Source organism: Triticum dicoccoides, chromosome 7B (genome assembly GCF_002162155.2).
Source record: "Triticum dicoccoides isolate Atlit2015 ecotype Zavitan chromosome 7B, WEW_v2.0, whole genome shotgun sequence".
In the NCBI taxonomy this organism is placed as follows: domain Eukaryota; kingdom Viridiplantae; phylum Streptophyta; class Magnoliopsida; order Poales; family Poaceae; genus Triticum; species Triticum dicoccoides.
In genome coordinates this window covers 290875840-290892309 of record NC_041393.1, presented here as the reverse complement: position 1 = coordinate 290892309, position 16470 = coordinate 290875840, and the positions used below count along the sequence as shown (strand labels likewise).

General features: G+C 39.7%; 1 long non-coding RNA gene across 12 annotated transcripts in view; it reads left to right on the top strand.

The window, feature by feature from the left end:
* The window catches only part of LOC119341028, a 35706-nt gene extending 23178 nt beyond the window's left edge, over nt 1-12528 (top strand). The window contains exons 4-9 of one of the 12 annotated variants that reach the window (XR_005164832.1): nt 5493-5637; nt 5770-5923; nt 7381-7424; nt 7552-7695; nt 11976-12060; nt 12218-12528. This is a non-coding gene — a long non-coding RNA (uncharacterized LOC119341028). Of the gene's footprint in view, nt 1-5492; nt 5638-5769; nt 5924-7380; nt 7425-7551; nt 7696-7791 lie in introns of all 12 variants that reach the window. The other 11 variants (XR_005164831.1, XR_005164833.1, XR_005164824.1 and 8 more) reach the window with 11 other exon arrangements.
* Nucleotides 12529-16470: the final 3942 nt, after the last annotated feature.

Genomic DNA, 16470 nt, shown 5'->3' with positions numbered 1-16470 from the left:
TATCGGAAGTAACTCGCCTTGGGATAAAGTGTATTAGAAGTACAAGAGACCTCTTGACGACGTTTGCGAACCAGGGAATATGGTAAGCCGGAAGAGGTAACCACTTGACCACTGTGCCGGGTTGTGCGGCGAGCTTCTTGCTGATGTGTCTTCAAAGAAAAGTGCGGATCCAAATGAGCAAGAGGGTGTGAATGTTTTACTTTCCAGACTGCTCAACGAAGTTTTGGTACTGGCACATGATTTGAATCGGAGGATAGAAAAATTACCTCTGCATCACCAGCGTGGCTAGCTTCCGCATCATCCTGATAATAATCATTGTCAATGAGGTGTATGAAAAAAGAACCAAGAGAATCTAATTCTACCTCCGAGTCCAGGTCATCAAGCTCTTCATCACTGGGTAAATCAGAGGGTTCGGCGATTTTCGTCTTTGCTGGCTTCTTTATAGCCTTAGTCTTGCTGCGGGGTGCTCTTGCCGGTTTATCCTGGGGCTTGGCCGACTTATCTTGAGATTTCTTCTTCCAGAACGGATCATCACCCTGCACAGATGGATAATAAATTAGAAAGGGATATTAAGAAAGGACGGATTAAGGTAAAAATGAGGCAATTCTTACAGTTGGCGGTTTATTGGAAGTGCAGAAGGGACTAAGCCCTACTTGACTGCAGACAGCTTCCGGTTCATTCAGTATTTTCTTAACAGCTTCAGTAACTTCATCCTCTGTTAGCTGAATATCAATATGACGTTGAGGATCTTTTAAGCCCCCTATGTACTCACACATTAAACTGGGGCGTCGGCTTAAAGGCAGAACGCTCCAAGATATCCAGCAACGGACGAAGTCAACACCTGTTAAACCGTTTGTCATAAAGGCTCTGAGTTTTGAGAGTTGTGGTGCATAGTTGGACCGTTTCTTGGCAGTCAGCCTCTGAGGGAACGGATGAGTATTGCTAAGACGGTGAGGGCGGTAACCCGGTAGAGGATTTTCGCCAGCTGGAGATGTGTCTTTGCAATAAAACCAAGTGTGATTCCAGTCCTTGGGGTGACTATGAAGCTTGGCGTGGGGGAAATTGACATCTCTCCTCTTTTGAATTGCCATCCCACCAAGCTCAGTGTTGGGTCCGTCTGTGAATTCTGTGCGACGGTTCAAATGAAAGAAATCTCTGAACAGTTCAACTGTGGGTTCTTCCTAAAGATAGGCCTCACAGAACACTTGGAAATCGCAAATATTGGACACAGAGTTTGGTCCAATATCTTGAGGGTGGAGTTGGAAGCTGGCAAGCACATCGCGGAATTTTTTTGATCCGGGAGGGCTGAACCCTTGATTCAAATGGTCAGTAAAAACAATCACTTCGTCATTCTGAGGCTCAAGAGGATTTTCTAAACTGGGGACTCTCCAGTGGATGGTTTCCTTGCTCGCTAAAGCGTCAGTCATAACATACCCAGTCAGTTACTCTTCAGTAACCCGGGAAGGGACCCAATTGCAAGCATAAAACGTCTTGGCCATTTGAACAGGAAGCTGGAAAAGAGGACCAAGGCCGGTTCAAGGTTTTGATTGATGCAGAAAATCCGGTTTAAGACAGGAAAAACAAATTGAAACCTGTGCGCATGATAACCCGAAGTTTTATATTAAGGATGAATTGGCGGTTTAAAAAGAGGGCTAATGGTACCTGGTGGGTTATCATTTTCTAAAAGTATAAACCGCCTACAATGGTGTTGAAGTTACAGATCTGAAAAATTCCTAAGTGTTGTACAAACAGATTTCACAAGTTGGTGTCGTAATTTTGGATGCACCGCAGTTCTAAAAAGGGGATAAATTTTAAACCTAAAATTGCGACAACAGAGGAACACATATGCTCAGATGGGATCTTATGCAGAGAAGGGTATCTTCTGTGATTGGAAAGGGATGCTAAAACTACTGTTGCTCGCCTTTACTATCAGATTCAGATCAAACTACGCGATCTAAAAGAAGAAAGCGTGGAACAGTGAAGAACGCTGATGAACGGCGGAAACCCTAATGCAGATCTGTTATATGAGAAGAGAAGTACTTACTGACGCTGCTGAACAGCGGAGGAGGCATCACATTTCTCTGGTCCGATCAGGTTGATGTTGCGGCCGTTGGCGGTGCGGAAGCGAGGGTCGACGGTGGCGGCTGCGCTCGAAGCTCTGAGGCAACGCGAGGAAGATGATGAGGTGAAGGGGCACGAAGGGGAAAGGAAAGAATGACCCTTGGCCAAGCGAAGGGATAAGTGACAGGCGTGGGAATCGAGGAACCAAAAAATGGATATCTGACATAGCTATCGCCTTGGTTTTCGGAGGATCATTAATGAAAAGGGATGTATTTACAAGGTTTTTATATAGAGATGATGTCACGGTGATTTATTACAATCTTAAAAGATGACGTCATGGCGGTTTACCAAGTGCATACGGAAATGATGCCATGGCGGTTTACAAGATTCTTTGAAGATCAAGGAGTTTTTTTAAGGATTGAAGATTGATATCAACAGATTCAAATCAATCTGGGGTCTAATGTTGGGGATATAACTACTGAGTATAAACCGCCCAGGAGGGGCCGGGTTATGCTCATCCGTATTGAAGCCCATGAAGACAGGGAATATGGCGCTTTACTATTGAACTAGCGGAGCTATCCGCGCATTTGCGCGGCTAGAGTATTTATTTATGATTATATTGGCTTGGACTTTTGACTTTATTTGTGCATTTGACATTATGATGTTATATTTTAGCATTCATTAAATATTTTAGCATGAAATTATTTTTTCTTTGTATGTGCTAATTTTTTCCATTATATGTAAATTATATATGATAGATTTATTTTAAAAGATTTTTATTGTATTTGTGAGTGTGTGTTAGAAGGTATTAAGTATTGTGTTTTTTGTTGCAAACCAGCATGTGGTTATATAGTTAGGAGTACAGTGATATTCCTAGCTTATCGGTGTTCATATCCTTGACTTGACACTATTGCTGATGAGCCGACTTAGTCTCTTTAATCCACTCATAAGGTGTGTTTGCCTGTTTTCATAGGAGTGAGTATACGTGTGCACGTGTGAGTGTTTGCATCTGTATTGTGTTAAAAAATATATTTTTATATAGAATTCAGAATTGGACCATTTAGCTAACATAAAAACTATTTAAAGGTAATGCCCTTTCTATTTATGTATTCAATTTGTTCATTTCATGAAAATTATGCATGATCGATTTAATTTTTTTGTGACTGTCTTTTACTCCCTCTGTTCCTAAATATAATTTTTTAGAGATTTCATTACGGACTATATACAGATGTATATAGACATATCTTAGAGTGTACATTTACTTATTTTGCTCCGCATGTAGTTTATATTGGAATTTTTAAAAAGATTTATATTTGGGAACGGAGCGAATAGAAGCTTAGACGTAAACTGTATGGCTATGTGTGAAGTTGATTCCATGCATACTCTATTCTTAGACTGGACCAAAATATCCCAGTTCATATAGGCAAGTCTAAGAAAAGAGTCTTCCAATATCTGAAAGGGAAAATTTGGGCAAGAATCCAAGGTTGGAAAGAGAGAACACTTTCCAAAGCCGGAAAAGAAATTCTTATTAAGGCGGTGGCTCAGGCGATCCCAACTTATGCTATGTCATGCTTTGATATCACTAAAGGGATTTGCGAGGAGATCTCTTCCATGATATGTCGTTTTTGGTGGAGTCAAATGGATGAAGAAAATAAATTACATTGGGTTGCCTGGGACAAATTATCTAAGCCGAAGAAGGATGGAGGTTTAGGTTTCGGAGATCTCTATTCCTTTAATATTGCTATGCTAGCAAAGCAAGCCCGGAGGATCCTTCTAAATCCAGAGTCCCTATGCGCTCAACTACTCAAGGCGAGATACTTTCCGCACGAGGATTTCTTGAAGGTCATGCCAAAAAAAGGTATCTCTTACACTTGGAGGAGTATTCTTAAAGGTCGCGATCTTATCAAACAAGGCTTGATCTGGCGTATAGGTGATGGCCAAAAGTTAATATCTGGGAAGATCCATGGGTACCAAGAGGGAGTACTAGAAGACCTAGTACAGTTAGAGGCCAAATTTTACTTCAGAAGGTTTGTGATCTGATCGACCCTATTTCTGGACACTGGGACCAAGATCTTGTTCAACAAGTATTTAATGATGATGATGTCCCACACATTCTGAGTATTCCTATTAAGGAGGGATTTGATTATCTTCCAGCCTGGCATCCCGATCCGAAAGGTAACTTTTCGGTTCGTTCAGCTTACAAACTCAAACTTCAGTTGGACGATGTTGCTGCAGGTCAAACATCAACTTCCACTGTAGCAGATCCGACAACAAATGCAACAAAGGTTTGGACCAAGCTTTGGAGTTTGAAAATGCCTAGGAAAATCATCATGTTCCTTTGGAGATTGAGTCACAACACCCTTCCTGTCCGGTTAAATCTTAAACGTCGTGGAATTGACCTGGATACCATCTGTCCGATGTGCAATCGCCTTGACGAGGATGGTGGCCATGCCTTCCTCAAATGTAAATTTTCAAAGGCTCTTTGGCGGGAAGCTAAACAGGAGCATGTAAGGGGTTTGCTTCTCAGTTGTACTGATGCAAAACAATCAGTCGAAACTCTACTAAGCCTGGAGAATGCGACATCCATGTTCTGCATTTGTTTGATGTGGAATTTGTGGAATGCTAGAAATGCAGTTAATAATGGTGATAGGTGTCCGTCAGCAGCGGCTATCGTTTCCTCTACTGCTATACAAGTTACAGAATTTTCTAAACATCTTCATATACCTTCATGTTCAGTTATTGCCCCTAATGAGCGCTGGTCTAAGCCTCCTGACGACTTCCTAAAGATAAACATTGATGGTTCGTTCCTAAAAGATAACAGTACAGGAGGTTGGGGTTTTTGTGTTAGGGATGCTTCTGGAGATGTCGTCGGTGCTGGCATGGGCCAAATCCACTTCCTGTCGGATGCTTTGCATGCAGAGTCGATAGCTTGTCTGAAGGCGATTGAGTTTGCTACTGAAGTTGGGTTTGGGCGTATCATCACTGAAACAGACTCCACAGTGCTAGCCACGGCTCTTCTTTCCAATGAATTGGATACTGCTCGTATCGGAATTCTCTTTTGGGAGGCAAAATTTCTTCTTTTTACTAGCTTTATTGAGTTTAAAGTGCATGTGTGTAAGCGTGCCTGTAACTCAGTGGCACATGTTCTGGCTACCCATGGTGCCCATATGTCCCAGGGAGGTACCATGTATTGGCATGACGCTGTTCCTGACATTGTATCTTCTGTGGTGGCTAGCGATCTAGCTGCTTCTGCTTCTGTATGTTAATAAAGCCAGGTTAAAGTTTTCAAAAAAAATCGTCTAGAAAAATATTGGACCAAAATATCGTCAAGAAACCGTGCTCCTTTTGTTCATTTTTTTACCACAGCCTTAATTTTGTAAATGGTCCAACCAAGAAGGCCTCTAGCGCAGCTCTTCTCCCCTGCTTTTCAGTGGCAGCACCGACGCATGCGCTCGTCGCTGGCTCGGCTGCGTACCGCCGCCAACCATAGCTTCAGCGGATGGAAGATGTATGCCGCAGCGTCTCTCCCGATCTCTTTTTCCGAATGGATTTGAGGGAGCCTTCAGCCCTTCACAGGTAAAATCCCTAATTTCCGTGCATTCACATGAGGTAAATGTCATCCCAGATTAGAAATTGTTGGGTAAAATCTCCATGCCACAACCACGCTCAAGATTTAGTAAAGAAGATATTTAAATCTCCTTGTTGCAGGAACCTTTTCTTGGATCTGATACAGAAGAGATTGAGAATTGGGGACTATTCATTAGAGGGATTAGAGTTGGTATCGTGATCTTCTGGAAGTATGTGGTAGGAGAGAGATGATGGTATATTCAGTAGAGTTGATATCCATTGCCAAATGAAAAAGGTATAATCTGTATTTTTTGCTTTCAGAAATTACTTCTAAATTTATAGAAATATTAATGTAGAAAGAACTTATGTGTACAAACATGATAGAGTTAGTTCACGGATACAGAACTGATGAACAGAAATTTATATATTTTATTGAAAGATTAAAGATCGATATGTACGCATACATTTATTCGCTCGAGGAGGCTAATGCCTATGTTTTTAGAGAGACAAATTGAGGAGATTAGATACAAAACTGATGAACAGAAATTTATATATTTTATTGAAAGATTAAAGATCCATATGTACGCATACATTTATTCGCTCGAGGAGTCTAATGCCTATGTTTTTAGAGAGACAAATTGAGGAGATTTGGGGAATCGGAAACTATTCGTGAGAGAGATGTGAGTGTTAGATTGTGAGAGATTAGTAATGGCTATTTAGGGGAATTAATCGGTGAACTTTCTATAGAACGTTTTTAAAAGATTTGGATTTTCAGATTAATCGTGAATATATTTTCGTTGTGGGTCGTGGCTATAATGTGGGAGATTACGAAAAGCTTATTGTAGGTGGAATCCATTGGTGATTTTGTTGTTTCATCTGCTACGATATTTTTTGTGTTTAAAATATTCAAGGATAAATAACTAATATTAAATTTAATATTTTACAGAAAGATCAAACATATATATATGTCGGACAAATGTTTCCTACAAGAAGTTGTAGTTACCACCACTTGCGTTTTCTATGTTGTATGTAGTATCTGTCGAAACCGAGAGTATGTACATGTAGTATGTAGTATATAAAAATGATTAGGTTGTATATATACAAATTTTTAGATAGTATGTAACCATTTTTGAGTATGCTCTTTTTTACGTACAAATATGTACATATTTCACAAATATAACAAAAACTATGTGCTCATATGTAATTTTTTCATGTACCTTGTTTTGAAATATCTTAGATATAGTATATGAACATATTTAAAATAATAAAATAGTATATATATTACCACATGCTAGTATATGAGACATGTGGGGTAACTACCACCGGGTGGTAGGATGGATTCTCTCTCTCTCTCTCTCTCTCTATATATATATATATATATATGGATTAATAACTATTTAAAAATTTAACATGCCAACCAAGTAAATGTGTTGTTCAAAATGTATGGTAAGGTTGTCTGTGACTCTGTGTAATTATACATGAATTGTGTAATGACTTGAGGAACTGCACTATCAATTAAAAAATCTCTTTGTAAACAATATTCTTTGCGACATCTTCGGTTGGACACTCTTCGTCATCGATCAGCACCTTCAATCCTTCCTTGTTTGTCACTCTTGATAATGCCACATATAGTTGTCCATGGCAGAACACTTGCTTAGGCAAATATATGCCTACCTTGTTTAAGGACTGACCTTGGCTCTTGTTTATTGTCATTGCGAAGCACACTGATAATGGATATTGCCTTCTTTTCAGCACGAATGGCCATTTTGAGTCGCTTGGTGACATGATGATTCGAGGTATGTATACATTATCGTCGACATGTGTTCCTGTGATTATTTGTGTCTCGATGTATTTATTTCCAAGTTGTGTAATTGTCATTCTTGTACCGTTGCATAAGCCTGCTGCTTGGTTGATGTTGCGTAGGAGCATGACCGGCAAACCCACCTTCAGTTTTAACTTATGGTCTGGTATTCCTGGAGACGTTAAGGTGTTGAGGAACTCAGTAGGCTGCATGTTCATCATGATGTTGGTATTTGTCGTTGCCTTGCAGACTGTGTCCAGGCTTAGGTATGTCACCTCTTCACCTTGTATTTGGCTCATTATGTGGTCATTTATCTCCTTGACTGTATCATTTCTTGGACATAATATTGCTCTTTCTTCTAGGTAATCCCGCTCACGGTATTTTTGCAGCAAATTTGGGTATATGCTTTTAACGATTTGTTCTTTACGATTTTCTCCTTTCTCTAGCAGTAGGTCTTTTGGTATTTTTATCCAATCCTCTCCTTCATCTGATGTTGTTTTCCCATCGCCAATCTGTAGTATCCACTCTGCAAATTCAGCGACCTTTTGCTTTTGTATTGGATCATCTGACAAACACTTCAGCCGCATGTTTTGTGTTAACTCAAATATTTCAAAGTGTTTTCACAGATATGATCTTTTGATTGAAGCATTTACTATCTGCTCTCTCCTTCCTTTGGTTATAACTGGCAGGATTTTTCTGAAGTCGCCTCCTAGTATAACTGTCATTCCACCAAATGGCTTTTCATCGCTGTTTACATTAGTGAATCTTAGAATATCTCTAAGGCTTTTGTCTAGTGCCTCAAAGCAGTGTTTGTTTGCCATAGGAGCCTCATCCCACAATATAAGTGAGGTCTTCTTTAGCAGTTCAGCCAAATGCGAGCCTTGTTTTATTTCACACGTTGATTCTTCAGTGATATTAAGTGGAATACGGAACCTTGAGTGTGATGTTCTTCCACCTTGGAGAAGCAACGCTGCAATGCCACATGATGCTACCGCAAGCACTATCTTCCCCTCTGATCTGAGCTTTGTTGTTATTGCTTTCCATAGATAGATTTTTCCTGTGCCACCGTAGCCTTCGACAAATATCTGCTTTCCTAGGCCTTTGTGGACTGACTCCATTATTGCATCATAGGCCTTTTTCTGGTCTTGGTTAAGATTGTTTAGTATGATTTTGTGCTCATCCTTGAGTTTGTCCATGTCGTAGTTGACCTCTTTGTTTATTAGTCTGTTCCCAAGTTCTTCTAGCTCTGCGGCATATGGTAGTTCTATGTCTGGATAGTCCTTTCGTGACTTTCCTACTTGCCTCATCAGTTTTTCTATCTCAATCAGACCATACGCTTTCTTATGTGTGTTTATAAGCCGAAGTGTTGGAAAGTTTAGAATAGTCCTTCTTTTGTATTGCATATCTTCACACAACGCCTCCCATGTTGAATCCCACAATACCTTTGGGTTTGACTTCGCAATGGGACAATATGGTGGTGAATAACTGACGCAGTTGTGTTCCGGATGCCCAACTTGATGCTTCATTGATACAGTCAATCCACTCGGTGTCATCATCGATAAATCTGAGGGCTTGGCATGCTGATTTGTATGTTGGGTGAATGACTCCATCAACGGTCCTAATGTCCTCAAATGATGTGCATCCTTTCTTGGTGTTTAGAAGCATCCTCATATGATATCTCTCGCCACTTGCGGGATGTGCATAGTAGATTCTTCCAATTGCATAGTCCCTTTTTCGCTTCTGCCAACATTTTGTTTCGCTTTTCCATACAAACTTTGTAGGGAATTCTGCGTAAGTCAATCCTTTTCCTAGCTCGTATATTTTATTTGCCTCCATCCACTGAGTGAACTTGGTGATTTTAGATCCGTCCCTTGTTACTATCTTTTCAAGATCAGTGGAGTCTGGAAAAACGACTTGTTGCTCATTTTCAAGATGGAAAGGTAGCCTCTCAACTGCTGGATCGCGATACTGAAGATCAAACTGAAATATCCTCCATCATGCTTCTGATGTTGATATGTATCTCATCTCTAGGTATTTCTTGATCTCGTCAGTTTCGTTTGTCGTGCCCCTTTCCTTGAGTAAGGCTGTAACATGCTCATCATCTTTATGGATATACTTAAATAGGTACTTGATTGATCTGGACCTATTGCACCACTCGACATTTATGTGAGCTTGATACTTGACCAGAAGGTTCCGGTTGTATGGCATGACAAATCTTTTGTCGAGCATCACCCCTCCTTTTTTTATCTGCCTTCCGTCATCCCTCCTTTTATATACTGGAAATCCATCCTCGTTAATGGTAGTGCTGACATTGTATCTTTTTGGGAAATGCTTGGTGCATCTATGGTCCACCATGCATGGTGAGTTTTTCTTAGCCTCTCCGCACGGGACATGCATCATGAAGTTCTCAACAGCTTCAAATGACTTTGGATCCTCATCCTTGTTTGGGATCTCAGCGCTTATTATTTTGTCGATTTGCGATGGTTCTAGGTACTTGTCTTTGTCCTTCAAAAATATTAGTATGTGGGCATGCGGGAGTCCTCTCTTCTGGAATTCTATTGTGTAGATGACTGCAGTTGATTAATAGTTTGTCAGATTTAGCTAAAATTGGAATGCATGTTACTAAAGAGCTAGAATCTGACGGAGTATAAGATGATGCATGTTTCTAAAGAGCAAGAGTCTGACGGACTATAAAAGATGATACAAGAAAGAGTAAAGATTGATAGTCAATGTGACTTACTTTCAACTATTTCTCCAAAGTATTTCTTTTCTTTTATGTCTCTCATTAGCTCCTTCAGTTTGATCATAAATACTCTGTCCACAATATCTGGCCGATCGGCTAGCTTTTGGCCACCTCCCGCTTCATCTAGCATGTATTGGATCTCAGGCCACTTTGCATTACATGTGAATGTTATAAATAGGTCTGGGTATCCAGCCCAACGACATATTGCAAAGGCCTCTTGCAAATATTGTGCCTTGTTTCTTCTACCACCTGTAAAAGATGAAGGCACAATTATCCTCTTTCCAACTTGCTCTGTTCTTGTGTCCCCTCGCTCAATCGCATCCTGCAATCCACTGTAAAGTTCAGCTCATAGCTTTCCTTGATTGTGTCGGATCCAGTTTAGTCTATTTTGCTCGATACATGTGTATACATCCACCCAAAATTACAGTGACAAATGCCCGGACTTAAGCAGTAACATTCCTTGATCAGGACGTTGCTGTAGGTAGAATGCATAGTAGTCCAACAACGTTATGTATTTCATGCTGTTTGTACCTCCTTTTGTTTTCTTGTAGGGTATCTCAAGTTTAAAACCATCTTCTCCATATGGGAACAACAGCGGATATTGCATGGACATGAATTTCGGGTGGATCTCAAATATCCTTTGCGGCTCCATATTTTTGTACTCAACAACAATGTCACGTCCTTCACTCTCTCCGGTTGGATCTCTTACTACCAATGCTGCAACTTCAAATGCGGATGGAAGGTTGTGTGTTTCGTTCCTTTTGCCTAGTATCTGAAGTGTGTAATCATGGTAGTCTCCTTCTTGGAATCTATCTCTTGCCATTCTGAATGTTTTTGCGAGGATGTTGTTGTCGTCGAGCATTATTTTCAGTTCTTTGACGATGTTAGGGTCCACTGTTGGTTTATTATCATTGCATCTTGACGCACTTATCCTGTTTTCCACCTCATTTTCGGTATCATAGATGTATAGCTGTGCGAACCGAGGTTTGTCTGTATCTTGAGGCAAAAGAGTTCCGATATGGTGGTAGTTTGGTCCATGCAAACGAAAAACATAAGGTCCTTTGCGAGTGTTTATTTCCTTGTCCACAGCTCCTCCCATCGATGTGAATGAAAACATTGAGTTGTACGACCTTATATTTTCTTTGAAGTTTACCGAATCCTGCCCTTCACTTCTTAAGAGGTTTCTAAGGTATAGTGGAGGTTCTCTTAGTGGCCGCAGATCGATTTTCCCTTCTTTGCAGCATATTCCAAAAGAGGGTGTCGTAGTTCCTTTGTTTGAATTTAATCTTTCTTCGCACCACAGCAATGCTTTGCAATATTGGCATTTGTATGTTGGCCTTCCAAAGTTCCATGGCTTGCTATTAGCACTTGTCGAGGTTCTGGTACTGTTGTTGTCTCCAACATTGACTCTAGTGTTGTTTTTGTTGGTTTCGCTTCTGGCACGCTTCAATTCCCTATCTTCTTCTTCAGCATTAGACTTTCTAAATCGTTTAGGAGCCTCTGTGTTCGCGTTTCTTCTTCCCTCTGCAGTCCTTGTCCGCTTTGTACTCCTTGAGTTTAGAGGTTGTTCTTTCTTTCTTTTTGTTTGGTGAGCTGCTGGGTCTAACGTATGTTGGGCTCTCATATCTGCAAATGTGATTTCGTCAGTGCGTATAGTTTTCTTAACATAGTATCATGTAATATGATTTATGTTGTACTCCCCCCGTAAAGAAATAAAAGAGCGTTTAGATTACTAAAGTAGTGATCTAAACACTATTATATTTCTCTACAGAGAGTGTGCTTAATAGTGTTTTGCCTTTGAAGGCATGCAAGTGCGTTTGGTGACATATGAGACTACCAATGGATGTTGTCACATACAGTACATCTGGAGATTAATGTTGTTTATTTGGTAGGGAACTATATATCAATAATTGTTCAACCGTGTTTCTCATTTTGTAGCTTTCACATTATTATCATGGTAGTGTTAGGATGCATGAAAAAAAAGAGCTTTATAGTTCAGTATGAGAAGAGTTTTGACGCAATGTTGAGCTGAGATCAAAATGCAGGCACACACATGAAGATTCATGGGGATATTACCTGAGGCTGATGGTGCTGATGTTGTGTCTTTAGTTCATTGGACGTTTCTTTGTGCCTTTGATCGTTTGGGTGTCGCCGGCGTATATTGGATGCAAGTTGCTGGAGTTGTTGCCATACCTTCAATTTAGCGGTCTTTTCGTGTGTTTGATATTCCCGACATCATGAAAAAGTAGCTATTGAGAAAGTGCATCATGGGTCATTTATGAATGTCTGTCTTGTAAAATTATGGTTGAATGATGATTATGTGATATAAGCAGAGGGATGAGTGTATGTGACCATACCTCTTGTTTGTTTTCTGAGACTATGATCTAGCAATTTGACTAATGTAGATCACCTGAGGACAAAGGTTTTATGAGAATATATTGGCTGATAAGGAAGCTAAAATAATGCACAGATTAAAGAGAGGAAATATATAATACCCTGTAACCTTTGCCTGCTTAGTCGTCAAGTTGCTTCGAATATGAGAAGACGGATCAGTCGGCGATGAGTCTTGTTGTGCTAGTAGGACGTGATATGAAGCACTTTATATAATGATATGGTTAGATGTTTTCCTAGACGTGTAGGATTAGGAGTCATGTAGTGAGTCAAAATCGGACAGTACAATACGGATTGTCTTTAAAGGAAATTTAGCTTAAATAGATAGCTTTTTTTGAGCAACGACTAATAGTTAGTACTACACCAGCAACTTCTAATTAATGAGCTAATTTGGGCTTGTGTTTGGCTGTCAGAAAGCTGTCTAGCTCCCCTAAAAATGTATTGTATTTTATTCACACTTCCACTCTCCTGCTGCTGCAGCGCTGTCCAAATAAAATAAAAAAATCATCCCTGCTACACCGCTTATTATCTTCTCACTTCATATCAATGGACTATTCCTCTTCCACACAGTTCCTTCTAAAAGGATATTCTTCGGATGAGCAAATCGCTTCCGATTAGCTTCCGGCGACCTGCTTGGCTAAGATTCTCACTGGATCCGCTCTTACGCCAAGAAGGGCATGCGGTGGCACGGCCGGCGGCCGCATGGAGACACCGGCATAGGCGAGCTTTCGTGAGGTGAACCATGTAGCTATCGACTTGCGTGGAGCAGCGCGGCGCAGCAGGCACTAAGAGCATTACTAGTAGAACCCTCAAACCCTCACTAGCGTTTTAAGGGTCCAAAATGATTTTTTGTGCACTTTTACGGGTTGAGAAACAGGGGCAAACATTAGAACCCTCAAACCCAACACTTATAACGAAATATTCCCCATGAATGACGTTGTCGTTGCGCGTGGGAGGTCGACGGGGTTGCCGCCGGCGACGGGGGCGACTAGCAGCGGCGGTCGCGGGCGTGGGCGCGAGAGTTGGGAGGATTTTTTCCTTCCACACGAGGATAACCGCCAAATGAGGGTTGGGATAGGTTTTGCTCCCCAACCCTTACTTTTGAGGATTGGGAGAGGGTTTGAGGGTTGGACCTTTAAAAAAATTGAGGGTTTGAGGGTTAAGGGGTTCTAATCTACGGCTTTTTTTCGACGAAAACTACAAAAAAAACCCAGTTATTTTTAGGGGTTTGAGGGTTTGAGGGCTCTACTAGTAATGCTCTAAGGAGCGGAACCTGGGTGCATCAGTGCCGCAAGTAGTAGCGCAGGTTTGGCCTTTAACTATCTTGCCTAGTCAGTACCTAGTTCAGCTAGGTATGTGTCTGGCCCAAATACATTTTGTCTGCAAAATAATTTTGGTCGGATTTTTTGAGGGTTAGTGAGAAAAAAATAAGCTTAAGTCTGTGAGTCCCCATCATATGCTAGTTCGTGATGTAATAATATACGCCCCGGATAATAGGTCAATCCATCTTTCCGTCGTTTTAAATTTCATTGTGGCTTCATATGGAACAATTCACAGTCGATGATTTTGATTAATTTTTGTCATAGTATTCCAGATGGATTTCCAACTCAATCTTTTCAAATACTGTTGAGCATTTTTGTTCTCATATATTCTAGGTCATGCTAGTATATTGTAGTTTTACCAAATATTGCAGACACATCAGAGCTTTGACCAACCACACAAATGCAATGCTAAATTTATTAAGATCAAATGAATGTACTGGTCATTCTCTCTTGCTGAATAGTATACAATACTTGAATTGTTTGAAAACGAAATGTCATATTGTTCACACATATTGATCACATATAAAAACACACTAAATATTCCAGTTCTCGGATACATTAAAATAATAAATATTCGATAAAGTATTGTCCCAAAAAATTCTGGAAAAGGTCCTTCCTCTCTTGTGTCTTCTTTGCCGTACTTGATCTTTGAGTTGACGATTACATCGTCTTGATGCTATTAGTCTTTTTTGTCAAACTTCGTGTCATTCTTGTGGAGCCTTCCTATTCAACTTTTGTCTTTTTTTTGCATGAACACTTCTGGTGCTTTTGGGCACTGCCTTTTCTAATTTTTCAGATATACTATTTTCCACTTCTTCATCTTCCGAGTCTGATAATACAACAGATCTTCGCCTCCTTTTCCCACCATCGACACTCGTTGATAATTTTTGATGTTGATGCTCCTTCTGATGTACTGTACTCCCATTGCTTCTATCTTCTGGCTCCTCTTTCACAGGGACCAACTCACATATGTTTTTGCTAAGTTCACACTTGCTGATTTGTACCTGCAAAAATCACATAAATGGATGAATTAAGAGATGAATTTATGTAAAGAAAAACTTGTACAGTGAAGTATTCAATCACCTTTTTAACTGGCTCATTCGGTTTCTTTGTTTCTTGTTTTAACATGTTGTCCACTTCATCATCCATCAAATCCTGTTGAGCACAATGGATCAAGAATTGTAAATACTTACTTCAATAGTTCCATATAAAAGAGTATAATACTTGGTGTTTAAATATATTTGATAGTTTAATAGACCATTACCTCTTCAGCTTTATCCTCTAAGTATCGCTTCTCAAGCTTCTCATCAGGCACAAATATTTTCTTTACTGCATAGTTCTGCATGTCTAGAGTGAGGTTCTTATTGTTGAGTTTGAATCAAAAGATAAGTCTTTGTCCACATAATTCTTGTATAATCTTTGGGATTTGTTCAGATTTTCCATCTAAGGAATCCAACAGGAACGAGACTGATGTATTGAGCATTCTTTCAGCCTCTTCATCAAATAAAGTGCAACTTGTAGTAGCACTGTGATCACTAATTTGAAGCCGAATACGATACCTAGAATCACATTTCGTTAGTGTAACACAAACGTGATAGTACATAATGATGGTCAAATCAAGAGAATATGCTTACCTAGGTGTTAAACCTTCTGATACGTATCACAATTCTTGCAATAATAATTATGTGATTCTTTCGTAGCAATTTTGTTGCAAACATCGCATGCCATGTACCACCATTGAATATTTTCTTGTAACCGATCAATTGTAGCTATTGTTGTGAACACAAAGTCCTGAAAGTTGATGAAGAAAATATAGCTCTTTAAAGAATATGCAGTCACTCATACAAATATGTCAAATATATCTGTAGGTATTGGAGGCTTCTACAATATCATGTCTTAGAAGAGTTCTGACTCGTTACCTCATCTGTTGGGTTGTCGTGCCTAATTCCAGTAAGTTCTTTTAAGGTTATCCTTCTGTAAAACATTTGATCTTCCAGTGTCCCTTGAGTACTTTTATCTATCTCCATCATTTTTGGTAAAGTTTCTTCGGTGGAGTGGCTATAAAAAAAAGTTAGTAAATGAAGATATATTATGAAATTCTATATGACCACAACCTACAAATTGTGCTTAATACCTGCCACGAAGTTCCCAAGTCTCGGGTATATCTAGATTCGTATATAATCTTGTGGCGCTAGTTGACTTTAGGCACAAACCTATTTAATGAACAATAAATCGGTTAGATTTATTATTTTGGTATGAAAAAAAGACATGTAAACATATTCATCTTACCATTGAATTTTTGCACCATTGTTGAGGTAACAATAATAATTGTTTGATTGCCAATTACATCCTCACTTAAATGGTGAGCTAATCTTCCCCATAATGATACTCTGATTCTATCACCCCTGAATAATTCATTCCAATGTAATTAATGGTAATAATACTATAAGTGGAAGAAAACAACCTTTACCCTTTAGTGAAAAGTTGATACATGGATATAGACTTACTCTGGAATTAGAATTTCAATCTCATGTACATCTGCAGGTGTTTTCTTCTTTGTTATCCTTGATTCTATTGGCTTAATC